The following is a 13,433-nucleotide window of genomic DNA, read 5'->3' as shown; positions in this document are numbered from 1 at the left end:
TCGGTAGTTGTACTCTCTCTATTATCAATATTAATCGAGTCTTTATTCATTTTTACTTGTGCTTAATGCTTTTCTAAAGTAATTGTTGGAGGACCACTAACCATAACTACTTCAATTATGATTAAGAAATGATTTTGGGAACCAAATGACCACTAACCTGGCTTTTGATCTTGATCTAGTAATCTTGTTTAACTCAACATTAGGAGCCCAGAGATGGGAAATTGAGGGTTATGACACATAAGTTAACGTTCTAATATTGCTTCCTAATGTTATTGCCGCCACGTAGACTCGGGATAGAGTAGGCGATTCTAGCTTAGGGATGGGTATTGATGCGCGAGAGTGATCAATGCTATTTTGTTAACTTGTCGTAAAGAAAGATTAATAGTTGAGAAGTAGAGAGAGGACAATTATATCATATAGAGCAATAGCGGATTCATTGGCTTAATCATTCATCTCAATATAATTTCGTCGCAATTTATCTTTACCGTTGTTACAATCAAACAATCAACTGCCTAGGGCAAACTTATAAACTTTTACATCCGAACGAATAACGAACTTGTTAAGTTGGAGTTAAATACGATCCTCGTGGATCGATATTTTACTACTTCGATAGACGTTGGTACACTTGCCAATTATCTATCGGTATGCACATAAACCAAATCTTCAGCCCTTTTTGGATTCATTTTATTTCTTTTCAAAGATTGAATAAAAGAGTAAGTACTCCAATTTCTCTCGAACATGATGAAGAACATACTGAACTCCTTCACCAAAGGCAATTTTCAATAAGTGAAATCTCGCTATAGAGTATGAACTCCTCACCTCTTTTTGACAAAAGTTGCACCTCCAAAGCTTGTTTCCACTGCGTAATCATTATTACGCACAACGATGACAAATCTCCATAGTGGTTTACTATCATCTTGGGGTTCTTTTGAAGCAAACGAACTAGTAACACTTTCTCCTATTGGAGGCATAACTATTAACAAAAGAAACAATAATAAAACATTAACAAGAGGTTGGTATTATAAATAAAAAGAAAAAATAGAGAACACGAGGGAAGAGAATAGAAGTAAATAGAAAATAGAGCAAGAGAGAGAAGAGAATCGGAGAAGAGAACCCGAAGATGTTGATGGGGGTTTTGTTGTTGATGTTGAGATGGAGCAATCGGCGAGTGTAGAAGGACCGGAGGAGATCGGGAGAATCGCCGACGGTGAGATACTCAAAATAAGTTTCATTCCATATCCATGTTTTTTAGAATGAGGGAGACAGTGCACTTCCACTACTTCTTATTGCTTATTTTATTATTATTCTTCTTATAAAATGTAGTACGTTAAGTAAAAGCTAAAATAATAATAAAAAATAGTGTACACGTATCGAATGAAGTATCGGTAAGTTTAGCCGTATCGGTTGTATAAGTTAGCCGTATCCGATACGTATCGGTAATTTAAATATTTTTTAAATTAAATTAATTACCCGATACTTCTGCGATACGCGTATCGGAACGTATCGGGACGTATCGGTATCGGATACGATACTTCGTGATTTTTGGAGTATCGGGCCTTTGGAGGTTGTGATTGTTAATCTTTTATTGTTTATTTGATAAAATTTTGTCTACACATTTTGCGGATGGGGAACAATTGTTTCATTGTGCTTATAAAAAAGTTGTTTCATTGTGATTATAGTAGAACGTGCTAAAACTACTATTACTTAATTCATATATTCCATTTACCCATGTACTCGTTGGCATGTCCGGTAGAAAGAATTGATTTTATCTGTTAGGTTAGTTTGTTTATTTTTTCATTACTTCTAACACTACCGAATTGAACATTTATAATTTTGTTATCTAATGAAATAAACCTTTTGATTGTTCGAACTCGTTTTTTTTTTAATTCTTACCTTTTGATGTTACGAACTTTTTTTTTTTAATTTGTAGGTTCTAATGAAGGTGCACACGGTTATAGTTACTTGAATACGAAGAGAAAAAGAGCACGAGTATTGAAAGGTCCACATTTAGTTGCACCGGTATCACCATTTCGTATCCGTTAAGTATAACTAATTTCCTAAGTCTCGTGAAGCTATAATCGACAATATATTTTCTCTCGCAACATACTCTATTATACGATTGGAAAAAAGCATCGGATTAAAACCTTACACCGCAACTCATTGTATCTACAAAATGCATGCGATCGGTTCGGCTTATGTTTTAAAGTTTGGTATTTGTTAAACCATAGTAGTTACGGTACACATAATATTTACGCTAAACTTTGTCACTTAATGCCGAACATGACGCTATTTGACATCTTAGTATAGTAAATTGCTGATGATCTCTATTATGTTATCATTCGAGCAACCTTCTATGAACAACGTACCTTATTATAATCTCATTGCTTATGACATTATTACCATCAATCATAACTTCATATACGTTACGTATAGCTAATATTCTAATTTTCCAAGAAGCAAGAACTGATGCAATCATTCTTGTAAGATAATCTAAGAAACCATGTTATCTTATCCATCGGTGCATCTAATATCTTAAATTGCGGTGATTGTTAAACCAAGATTGCGGTTACAAGGCACAAAATGCATTCAAATAAACTTTGCCTTTTTTCTCTGGAAAGGAAATTTTTCGACATCTACCCATAGTCAATTCATAACTGATCTCAAGTTAATTATTATTCAAATCATAATTTTATGTTTCCCTATGTAGCGGCGAGTATCCAAAATGATTAAGATCTTCGTTTCGAACAACTATTCGAAAACTAATCTTTGTGGACAAACTACCATATATTTAATGTCAGTTTCAACAAATGAAACACTTGTATTTGTTAGTATATGGTGGAGATGGTTCTCATATTTTAGATTGGGGCGAATTTTTGAATCATTCAAATCATTCTAAATACAATGTGGTTTACAAGGAAATTTTTCGTAATGTACCGGCATGATTTGTTCCCTTTTTTTAAGTTGTATTATTATTTTTAACATTGTATTTGCACAAATAGATTATGAATTAACGGTATAATTGAATATTTTGTTTGCCATCAATATGACCGTGCGGCAGCACGGGTGCAAGGTCTAGTTAGAAAGATTAAGTGAGAAATAAAATCTTGGTGGTTATAAATAGAGGAGGAGATTAGAGAATTAGGGTTACAACAAAAAAGAAAAAAAGATAGCGGAGGTAATGTACCCAATTTTTTGCTAGATTTATTTTATTATTTATTTATGTGTGTTATATGTGTTCTTATGTGATTAATTACCTCTGTGTGTATTTTGGTTGAGATTTGTAGAATTCGGTATTAGAAGGGTACTTTAGTCATTTTGGACTTAGGGGCATTTTGGTCATTTTGTTAGTGGGGGTAATTTAGTAATTTTGATGAGGATTATTTTCGGTGCTTAGTGAGAGCTAGTATTATTTTACTAAGTGCTAGGGAGTTGTAGTGAATTGTTTTATTATAAGTGAGTGACCGTTATTATTACATTTAACCGTTAAGTGGATAGAAACATTTTGGGTTAGATTAGTAATGGGTTAGACCCATTAAGGCTTTGTGAGTTGAGCTCAATTATGTAAAGGCTATATAAACACTATTCTTTGAGAAAAATAGGGTTTACACCATCATTTTTCATTTTGAGAGAAGAGGTAGAGAGAGAAAGAGCAAGAGAAGATAAGGGTTTGAAAAGGAAGATCTAGAGAGAGCTAGAGGAGGCTAGAGATTCAAGTTTTGGGAGCTAAAGTGAAGCCCTAGTTGATTTTGTGAAGAATTAAGGTAAGGGGGTTAGACTTTAATCATAATTAATAGTTGTAGTTCTTCCCTAATTCTTTGCTTAAGTGGTTAATTTGAATTTTATTGTAGAAATTCGTGCTTAATTTTGATGACATGATTATGCACATGAAGTGAATGATAATTGTGTTGTTGTTGTTGAATTTGTATGTTAAAATGGGCATATATGAACATAATGTGTTTTATGTGAAATTGATGATGAATGAAGTTGTGGTTGTTAGATTGTGGATGAATTCATGTTCAAATGTTGTTGGATGTGTTGTTGATGAATTGATGCATTGGGTATCATGAATTGGTGGATTATGATGAGGTTTTGTTGTTGTTGTTGAAAGTTGTGGAAGTTTTGGTGAATTGAAGAATTTTGTTGAATTGAAGTTGCAATCTCAAAACTTGTGTATGTTTAAGTGTTTTGAAGTGTATACGACCTATAAACATCTTTGGGATTAAGTTTTGGGGTTTTGAAGTGTATATGACCTATAAACTTTTTTACGGTTGTGATTGGTTTCATCAAGTCTTAGTTTTTTTGCCTTGAAAACGGGATTTTTCTTGAAAAGTGATAAAGTGAGACGAACTTTGTGAATTTCATGATTTCGTAGTGTTTAGCGGTGGAACGCCAAGGTATACTCTACTGCACCTATATGTAGCCTAAAGGTATACTTAGTTGAGGCATTGGATCTTGTTTACTCGATTTCGGTTCAATAGCTTCAATTGTTTTGAAAATGATAGCAAGATAGACGAACTTGATTGAAAATGATTCTTTTAAACCGATTACTTTATAAATCTTTCGTGAATGGTTTTATATGATTAATTGAGGATATGTGGGTGATTGTTGAAGGTTGAATATGATATTTATCATGGAATGTTGTGTTGTTCCAATTTACTTGGTTCGTGAGGAGTATATGGAAATTGTTGTGATATTTTGTAGTTGATGTTGATGTATGTTGATCCATGTTGATGACTCTTATTGGATTTGTGATTTGTTGGATGTGTGGACATGAATACTTGATAATGCAATTGTTGTTGAGATAGTCAATGTAATTGGAGGTGTACTTTTACATTGTCGTTGATGGTTGTTATGTTGAAGGTGTGCATTATCGTGTCGTTGTTGTATGTCCATGCATCATATCATATGATTCGTATGTGAAATGTAAAAGGAGGTGTACTTTTACATAGGTGATTTTTAAGAGGAGGTGTACTCTTACATATGATGTTTTTGTTGCATCATGGGTGACGACCTTGAGGAGATTTGGTACCAAATGCATATATGTGTCGAGTATAGGCGCATTGCATATTGAAATGTTATCTTGTTGTGATATGCGAACAATGTTTGTTGGTGGTAAGTGTACTTGATAAGTGCTTGCTTGTTATACATGGAATGATTGAATGAATGTATATATATGGAAGTTAACTCATGTACACCGCTTGATATTTGAATTGATCTCTTCATGTAAATTTATTATTTATTGATTATGATTAATGTAAAGCTTACCCCCAATGGTTTTTGCCGCCTACTGTACGTATGGATGGGTAGACGTTGTGCAAGAGTAGTTCGCTTTAGGTGAGTGCATGGATAGTGGGAGCTATCTCTACTATCGTCGGTATCGTAGGTTTAGGATCCGATTAGGGTCGGTGTCTTTATGCTCGTTGGATTCGTTTTTATTTTGGTTGATATTTACCCACTTGTCGGGACTTGGAGGATTTTATGTGATGTTGTATTTTGACCATGGCATGTATATGATGGAGATATATGATTTGTATCCGCTGCGATTTGTTGAGATGTTTTATATATATATGCATGATGATTTGGTTTTTGTGGAGACGTAACGTCTATTTCTTGAATATTTGTTATATGCATGCTTGAATATTTGTTATATTCAAAAGAAGAAAACTAGGGTTAAGAGGAAAGGAGGTATAAAGAGATGGCCCAAGAGAGATTCAACCGTAAGAATTCATCAATTTGTAAAACATCGCGGTAAGGGAGAGAATCTTTGCACTTTAGGGTATCATAATCTATGATTGGAGGGTAGTCTTAAATTTTAATAAGTTGTTGCTGTTTTGATATGAATTTTGATGAGAGAATAACGATGAACGAATTGAAAGATGAGAATTGAGGAAAACTAGTTTAAGTTTTTGAGTTTTGGTCTTAAAAAGAGTGGATAATCTGGTAGGTTAACGAAGAATTAGTGTTTGAATGATAGGGTAATCATAGACTGAAGATTAGAATCATATTGTGCGTGATATGTGCATTTCTTTAATGTGTTAAAACTGAAAATATGATGATGATTATGTGTTAATGATGTTGTATAACATGATGAAGAATTGTGAATATGTTTTAAATGATGATCAAATGATGTTATGCCTATTTATATATTATTCATGTGCCCCAATATATGTTATGATGAATATTCTCACCCCTTTGTTGTTGTTATGTATTACGGTGTTTGTACTGTTGGGGTGCAAACATCGGGACGAGGAGCTCTAATTTGCGGAACATTTAGAAGGTGGCGACGAAGATATACTTCCGTAGATATTATCTAATTATTTATGTAGTAAAATAATCATGCACTCTGATCCGTAACACTAGGGTTGGGGTCAAACGTTGAATGTTTAATTTTAGGAATCTTAAGTATTTGAAATCATTATGATATTTTCCACAATGACGATTGAGAATCGACTCGTTCATTGTATGAAATGTTTTTGAAGTATTTTCCGCATTCTAAAATATAACATATTATTTATTATTCGAATGAATGATTGATGAGTGTGTAACATCCTTTTTTTAAAATTTATTCGCATTATTTACTAAATCAACGTTGGGAATTAAGGTGTTACGGACACCACACATCTTTTTATCAAAATAGTTATACAGATCTTTCCTAGTAAAACCTACATTAGCGTATCCACCCTTCTAAGCAACCATATATCCCATTATATGACAGGTTACGATTCCATTTGATTGAAGATCATTAAGTTGGGCACTATATGCTTAAGAGATTTTACGATACAATGGGTGCCGTGTGTAAATTCATGGTTATGTCACTCTTCAAAATTAGACACTACATATCTCCCCTTTTGGCTTTGTAATGCACACAAAGCCTTGCTTCACAATTTGTTCGGGTGAGACGTCTATGATATATCTTCCGATCATTCCTAAATAAGTGCTTCTTGCTCTTAACCCATGCTTGTTGCACACAAGCTTGTCTCATTATAATTATTCCACTACTATTGCTCCTAACATCACCTTTCCTAATGGCAAAACCTTTGCATTTTCCATAACAATAATTAAATTTATACGCTTCATCAACAATACCAAATTCAAGTTTAAGAATTTCATCGAGGCAATGAAATTTACATTCACCAACTGTCGCCTACTAATTCATCGTTGATTGAGCCCTCTTGTTGAACTGAATCATCATAAACATCATCATCATCACCATTAACATCATCTTCAGCATCGACGAAAAAATGATGTTCTTCATCCTCATATAAATCATATGTGTATTCTACTTCGATGGAATCGGCGTCCAAACAATCTTTGTGGTGTTCCTTGACAACCTTAAAATTTCAAAATTTTTAACAAAGCATATGTTTTTTTAAAAACAACATAATATTATTTCAAAAGACGCAGCCTAGCACAAGACGTGCAAGAGGCTGGGATACAAGAACAAAGCCTTACAATATCAACACCATATTAAAAAACTACCACCAAAAGGCTTTAAAATGCTAAACAGAGGCAAAAAAACAAATGGCAATGCAACAAAGCGAGAAAACCAACACGCCTAACAAGCATATAACTACAGAGGACAAAATATACAAATGTAATTTTATCCATACAAGAACAAGAAACTTTTATTTTACACGAAGAACATAATGCAACTCTTGAGCTTACAAAAAACGCATAACCTCGTAAACAAATAAAACCAACAAGAGCTTACAAAAACATGTATGAATTACCTTTCTACGTTGTTGTGAATGAAGCTAATCTTCTAAGCGATTTATGGTTCTTCGAGATAACACATGAATCTATATTCTCTCGCGTAGTTGTACATGATGGAATATATGCATGTCCCAATATTTTAATACATAAGTGCAATCAAAACAAACAAAATGAGGGAAACAATTAACACTAAAAAGAATATGCATATCATATTTCAAATATAAAATCATAATAAAAATCAATGTCATATCTTCAATCATCCTATCAATACATATTTTGTGATTAATGTAAGCTACACGTACGGCGAAAGGGTCAAAATAACGACCGATCGGTACAACAACTAACTACTATTTGCTAAAACTAGTGAAAAATAATACGTGTAATGGTACAATTGCGTTCTCGGCGATCGTGAGCAAGAATCTTGTGTGGTTTCATATATCAATTTAAGATTTTCACATTGAACAAACAATAACTGAAGATGTTTAAAATCTAAAAGCTTCAACTAGGTTAGATTAGATTTTGTTCATAAAATGAAATAACTAGTTAAACTAATCATTTGGCTATAAGACTCAATTTCTATCCACTAAACCATGAAACCTCTCTTAAATTCTATCTATTACAGATTTTTGCATACTTTAATGCCAACGTTAATAAAAATATTCAACGACTAAGTTAACGCGGCGCGCTAGGGTTGAACTTGAAAATCTTGTTAATCGTAACAAAATCCCTTCAAATCTTCATCGTACAACAAAAATGAGGGAAGTTCCAATCATTTACAATCCACACAACAAACCCTTACTACCACTATATCGTGAAACATAGTACACCATAATTTCACCCTCTCTACCAAACAACAATAAGAACAAAATTCAAAAAACCCTTTTTATTAAAACAAAAAAGCATAACCTAAACTAAACAAACATAGTGAAAAGGAACAATTTTTCGTTTTAAAACGAGCAGATGAAACGTTCGAAGTAGGCTGCGAATAATAAGTAATCAATCTCACCTTATGTTGTGCGAATTATTCGGTTCCGAAGTAGCCGTGAAGGTTGGTTGGAGCAGATGAAGGAAAGGGATTCGAAAGATTTAAGAACACTAAAGAACGATTTTGATGGTCTAGAACTTGTATGATTTGCAAACCCTAAATAACAATTTCAAAGGTCTATAATTGGTATGATATGTGAACCCTAAAGGAAGATGAAGATGAACAAGTTTTTCGCATTTGGTTTTAATTTACGATTTGATTTTTTTTTTTTTAGGGAAATTTACGATTTGATTTTGATGCGAAGTTTTACGGTAAAAAATAAAATAATAATAAAAATTGTTAATTTTGATTAATCGTGGTACACAATTGCAATAAGTAAAATATAATGACACACCTTAAGTGTACATGTGCAATACATCATATAATTTAATGTGCATGAATTAAATACACAAGTGCTCCATGATTGGCCAATGGTTTAACTTCACCAAAAAAGTCATTATCATGACATATAATTTTCCTTGACTTTAACCATGTTCTATGTCAAGTCACCGAGTAAATCTTTCTCTGCCAAACAATGATTTACTCAAGACCACCGCATGGAAACAATTTTGATAGCAAAAATTTGCAATTGCATTCTTTCAACTGGTTAAGTTAAATGTGCACACACACACACACACACACACACACACCACTAAGATTATGTAAGATAAGTCAAACAAAATGTATGCATACATCAATGCAATTTTCAGCATGAACATGCATCTCTACAACTAAAGATCAACAAGGGAAAAGCAAAATAGAATACTCCATCTTAATCTTCCTGTCAACAAATTTGATTTGCTTTAACTTTTCACTACACCATACTAGGTGATGTTTTCTCAACCTTTTCATGTTTATCACCTTTGAAATCAACCTCAATCCCACTTGAGCCGTAAAGCTGGTCATGATACTCGTTGTGTTTTTGGAACTTCCTTACTATCCAATTCTCACTTATCCACTTGTGCTTGATCAGCTTTCTCTCCTTCGCAAATATTTAAAGCACAATTTTGTTAAAATCTGATAATGTGCACAAAACCAAAATGTATAACCATTATTTAGGTCTATCTACTATAAGTTCCACCACCATTTACATTTATTTCAAACTCTCAAATAGTGCACATAATAGATGGTGCATAGTACTTGAAAAAGACTTGCATATGAAATCACAATAGTTTCATTTAGAGAGACAAAAAGTGTAATTTTATCAAGCAAAATATTGGCATGAAAAAACATCATAATTGAAGTAGTTCCAATCATTTACAATACAAAATATATGTTAAATACAAATATGTAGATAAACAAAGAAGTACAAATGGATATATGGTTTGCTTGGTAGATGTGGTGATAAAGTTAAGGAATGAAATGATAATGATAGTCTCGAAGTCTCGGGGTCGATTCTCACATTTAGCAACAACTAAAAAATTTAACAATTAACTGTTTAAAACAACGAGAGAAGTACGAGAGCAAAAACCAAACACATGCAAAAGTCTATTTAAATCTATAAGTCGAAAGAGCTAATCTATAGCGAAAAAATCTTCCATAATAAAAATTTGTTAATGGCATAAAGTTTGTAAAGAGTTATTTACATAAAAAAAATAATAACCTTATGCAATTGCGTTCGGATATCTCCTAGAAGTTCGAGATGCCCTCCTCCTTGAGCTCATTCCCTTTGTGATGAGATACTCTATGGAACACGCTCCCATCATCTTTATCTCCGACAAACTCCAAAAATACTTGCATGGATTCCTTAATTATCTGTTCTAACCTTTCAATAGCAATTGCATCCTCCTCGTCACCCCACATAATTTCTTTCTTTTCCTTTGTGCTATCATCTGGAAAAAAATCATAACAATATTTTACCATACAAAGCATTGACGGGAATAAAGATTCTAACACATAAACACCGACATTAATTAGAACAAATATAAGTGATTAGATGTCGTTATATATTTCGGTGTAAGACACTAACACATGCCATTTCAAACACTATATCATTTTTCAATATGAAATGTTCGTGCTACAAAGTGGTTACAAAATCTCACTCGAGGTTGGAGGTGTGTGTGCTTGCAATAACAAATATAAAAATCCTCTAAAAAAATAATAAAAAAAGAGGATTAATTTTTGGTGCACCTATTAGAGTTGGAACTTGGAGCACGTTGCGAATGAGTGATCGATTCTTGACATAATTTTGAATCCTATGACCTTGTTGAATTGGCTCTTCCTCTAGAAACCGTTGGATGAGGGCTTGAAAATGTAGAAATTCAGCAGCAACTAGATTATACCTACGAGACCATTGCAAACCATATTGTTTCAACTCTTTTATTTTCTCATGCTGCCAACATAGCATTTCCCAAGAGAGACAAATTTGTCCAACATAAACAAGTTCCAAATCCTTATTCAATTCATCAACACGCTTCAACATTGGGTCATATGTGTTCTTTTGTGCTATGCGTGACCACAAATAGTGAGGGATCACTTGAGGTTTTCCATGTTGCAAAGTTGATTTTCGCACTAAAATTAATTTTGAAGGCTCTTTGAGTTTAAGAAGATCTACATCAAGGGTAAAATAGATAATTTAATTAGCAAATGACAAAGGAGAAAATAATAACAATTTTATTTAACTTTAAAGGAATAAACAAAAAGAAAAGAAGAAGAAATGTAAGGTTAGCCACTTCCTAACAACTTTTTCAAATACACTCACAGGTCCAATATATAAGAGAAAGTAAATCAATAAAATTTGATGTATATGTTTTAAATTTAAATTTTAAATCAGATACATCAACTTTTGTTGACTCAATTTTCTCTTATACATATGACTACGTAAAGTACCGTATTACTATAACATTGAAGAAAATTGGTTAATAAGCCTCAGTCACATTTAAATATTAACATAGAAAATATCCCAATCCAAGATGAACTCAATGAAAGTGTTTTAACATAGAAAAAGAAGTAAAATAATTTACTTCTTACCTATTGCATACAAGGCTTGATAATTCAAGACATCAAGTTTCCTCATTTTTTGTTGATAGCATCTATAAACCTTCTTAATTTCAACAATGTGATCTTTGTATTTTATTTTCTTTTCAATGTTTGAATGACTTTATTTTCTCTTCAAAAACTTTTAAAAAGTACTCTCTTTCTCCATCTTCCTCCTCTTCACCAATTGTTGCAAGTCCTCCTTGTTTTCGGCTCCTCGATTCATTTTGATATGTTTCATTAACTTATCAAATTCCAAATCTTCTTCGGTTTCTTCTTCATCGGATGAAGAATCATCCTTTTCATTTTCACACTCAATGAACCCTTTTCCTTTCTCATCATCATTTTGAATATCACAAACCACCGGAACAGCAGTACTCTGTTTCTCCTTTTCCTTTCTCGTCATCATTTTGAATATCACAATCCACCAGCACAAAGTACTTTGTTTCTCCTTCTCTTCGTTCACTTTCTTTATGAAAATCTTTATTGCTTTGAAGAATAAAATTAGCTGGCTTCGTTGTAAGCTTATCAATCTCATAATCTTCAAATGTATTCCTTTTGTTTTGTTCAATTGAAGCTAGTGGAACGATTTTCTTGTTTTTCCTTTTGATATATGAAAGAACAAAATAAGGAACCATTATTTATTTTCCACGCATTTACCATATATTCATAAAAATAAAAATCATTTTTTTATTAAACGTGAATATGGGGAATGGATTCTCTAAAGTGTAATTCTCTAAAAAAAAAAAACAATTGATAAATCTGAACCACACACTTAGTTATAGTATCCACTTTTCTTTGTAATTTTATATCGCCTTTTCTCTCTCATATTTAATGATATATATATATATATATATATATATATATATATATATATATATATATATATATATATGTGTGTGTAACAATTAAAAAAAATTGAGAGAATTTCAATTAAGAGAATCCAATAAATATTCACGGGTACCAACCCTATGATATGAACGACAAACCGCATAAGAAAAGCTATTTAGAAGGCAATGTCCAAATCAAGTTTTCATGAACAAATTCATTAGACAAACATCAGTTGATTGAATTAATGTGTGTTTTCACATAACAAGGGTTTTGATAAGGTGAACACAATGGTACCTATGAAGTTTTGCTAGATAAAACATATCATCCATTTATTTAATGACATGTCATATATTTTGTATTTATTTTTTTAAAAAACATATTTTTAAATCATAGCATTAATTGGTAAGCGGTACGCGGCATGTGAAAAATTGGTACATATGGGGTTATAGATTCGGAGTACAATTGCTACCTAATTGATGTAGGCAAACTAATTAAGTGTAGTAAGTTATCAATTAATATGTAAGAAAAATATCTCTTGACCAATTTTTTTTTTTTAAGAAAAAGATGTTTTACTCAATGTGAGTTTTTCCAACTGTTCAACATTGTCAACGCTGCGCTACTCAAAATATCTTAATATTTTTTTTGAGAGAAAATTCTTAATATTTAATTAGTTATATTAATTAATAGTGCAAAAAAGTAGAAAGATTATATGATAGCCGACTATAATTTATCTGCACCACCATAGTTTTTTTCCCTTACTCTTTTATCTCTTATTCAACATTTTCTTCGATCTTCACCTATTTATCTTGGTTTGCTAGTTTTGAAGAATTATAGGCGAATTTGTCCAAATCAATTCCCAAAAGTACCATGAAAAGTGGTGGATCGTGAC

The 13,433-nt window shown here is 32.3% G+C and overlaps 2 pseudogenes across 1 annotated transcript; both read right to left on the bottom strand.

Annotated features, from left to right (window-relative positions):
- Window positions 1–6,596: 6,596 nt before the first annotated feature.
- On the bottom strand, window positions 6,597–9,460 carry LOC146899482 (uncharacterized; annotated as a pseudogene).
- Window positions 9,379–12,128, bottom strand: LOC146899481 (uncharacterized; annotated as a pseudogene). Its single transcript, XR_015022961.1, has 4 exons — window positions 11,708–12,128; window positions 10,868–11,287; window positions 10,341–10,569; window positions 9,379–9,719 (listed from the first exon to the last, which is right to left on the bottom strand). The product of XR_015022961.1 is annotated as an uncharacterized LOC146899481 (transcript).
- Between the last annotated feature and the right edge of the window lie 1,305 nt (window positions 12,129–13,433).

The sequence above is a fragment of the Medicago sativa genome, chromosome 8, assembly GCF_051527215.1.
Source record: "Medicago sativa cultivar Bolivia chromosome 8, Bolivia_mono, whole genome shotgun sequence".
Lineage (NCBI taxonomy): Eukaryota > Viridiplantae > Streptophyta > Magnoliopsida > Fabales > Fabaceae > Medicago > Medicago sativa.
The sequence above is the reverse complement of the archived record's forward strand: the minus strand, read 5'-3'. Positions and strand labels throughout refer to the sequence as shown.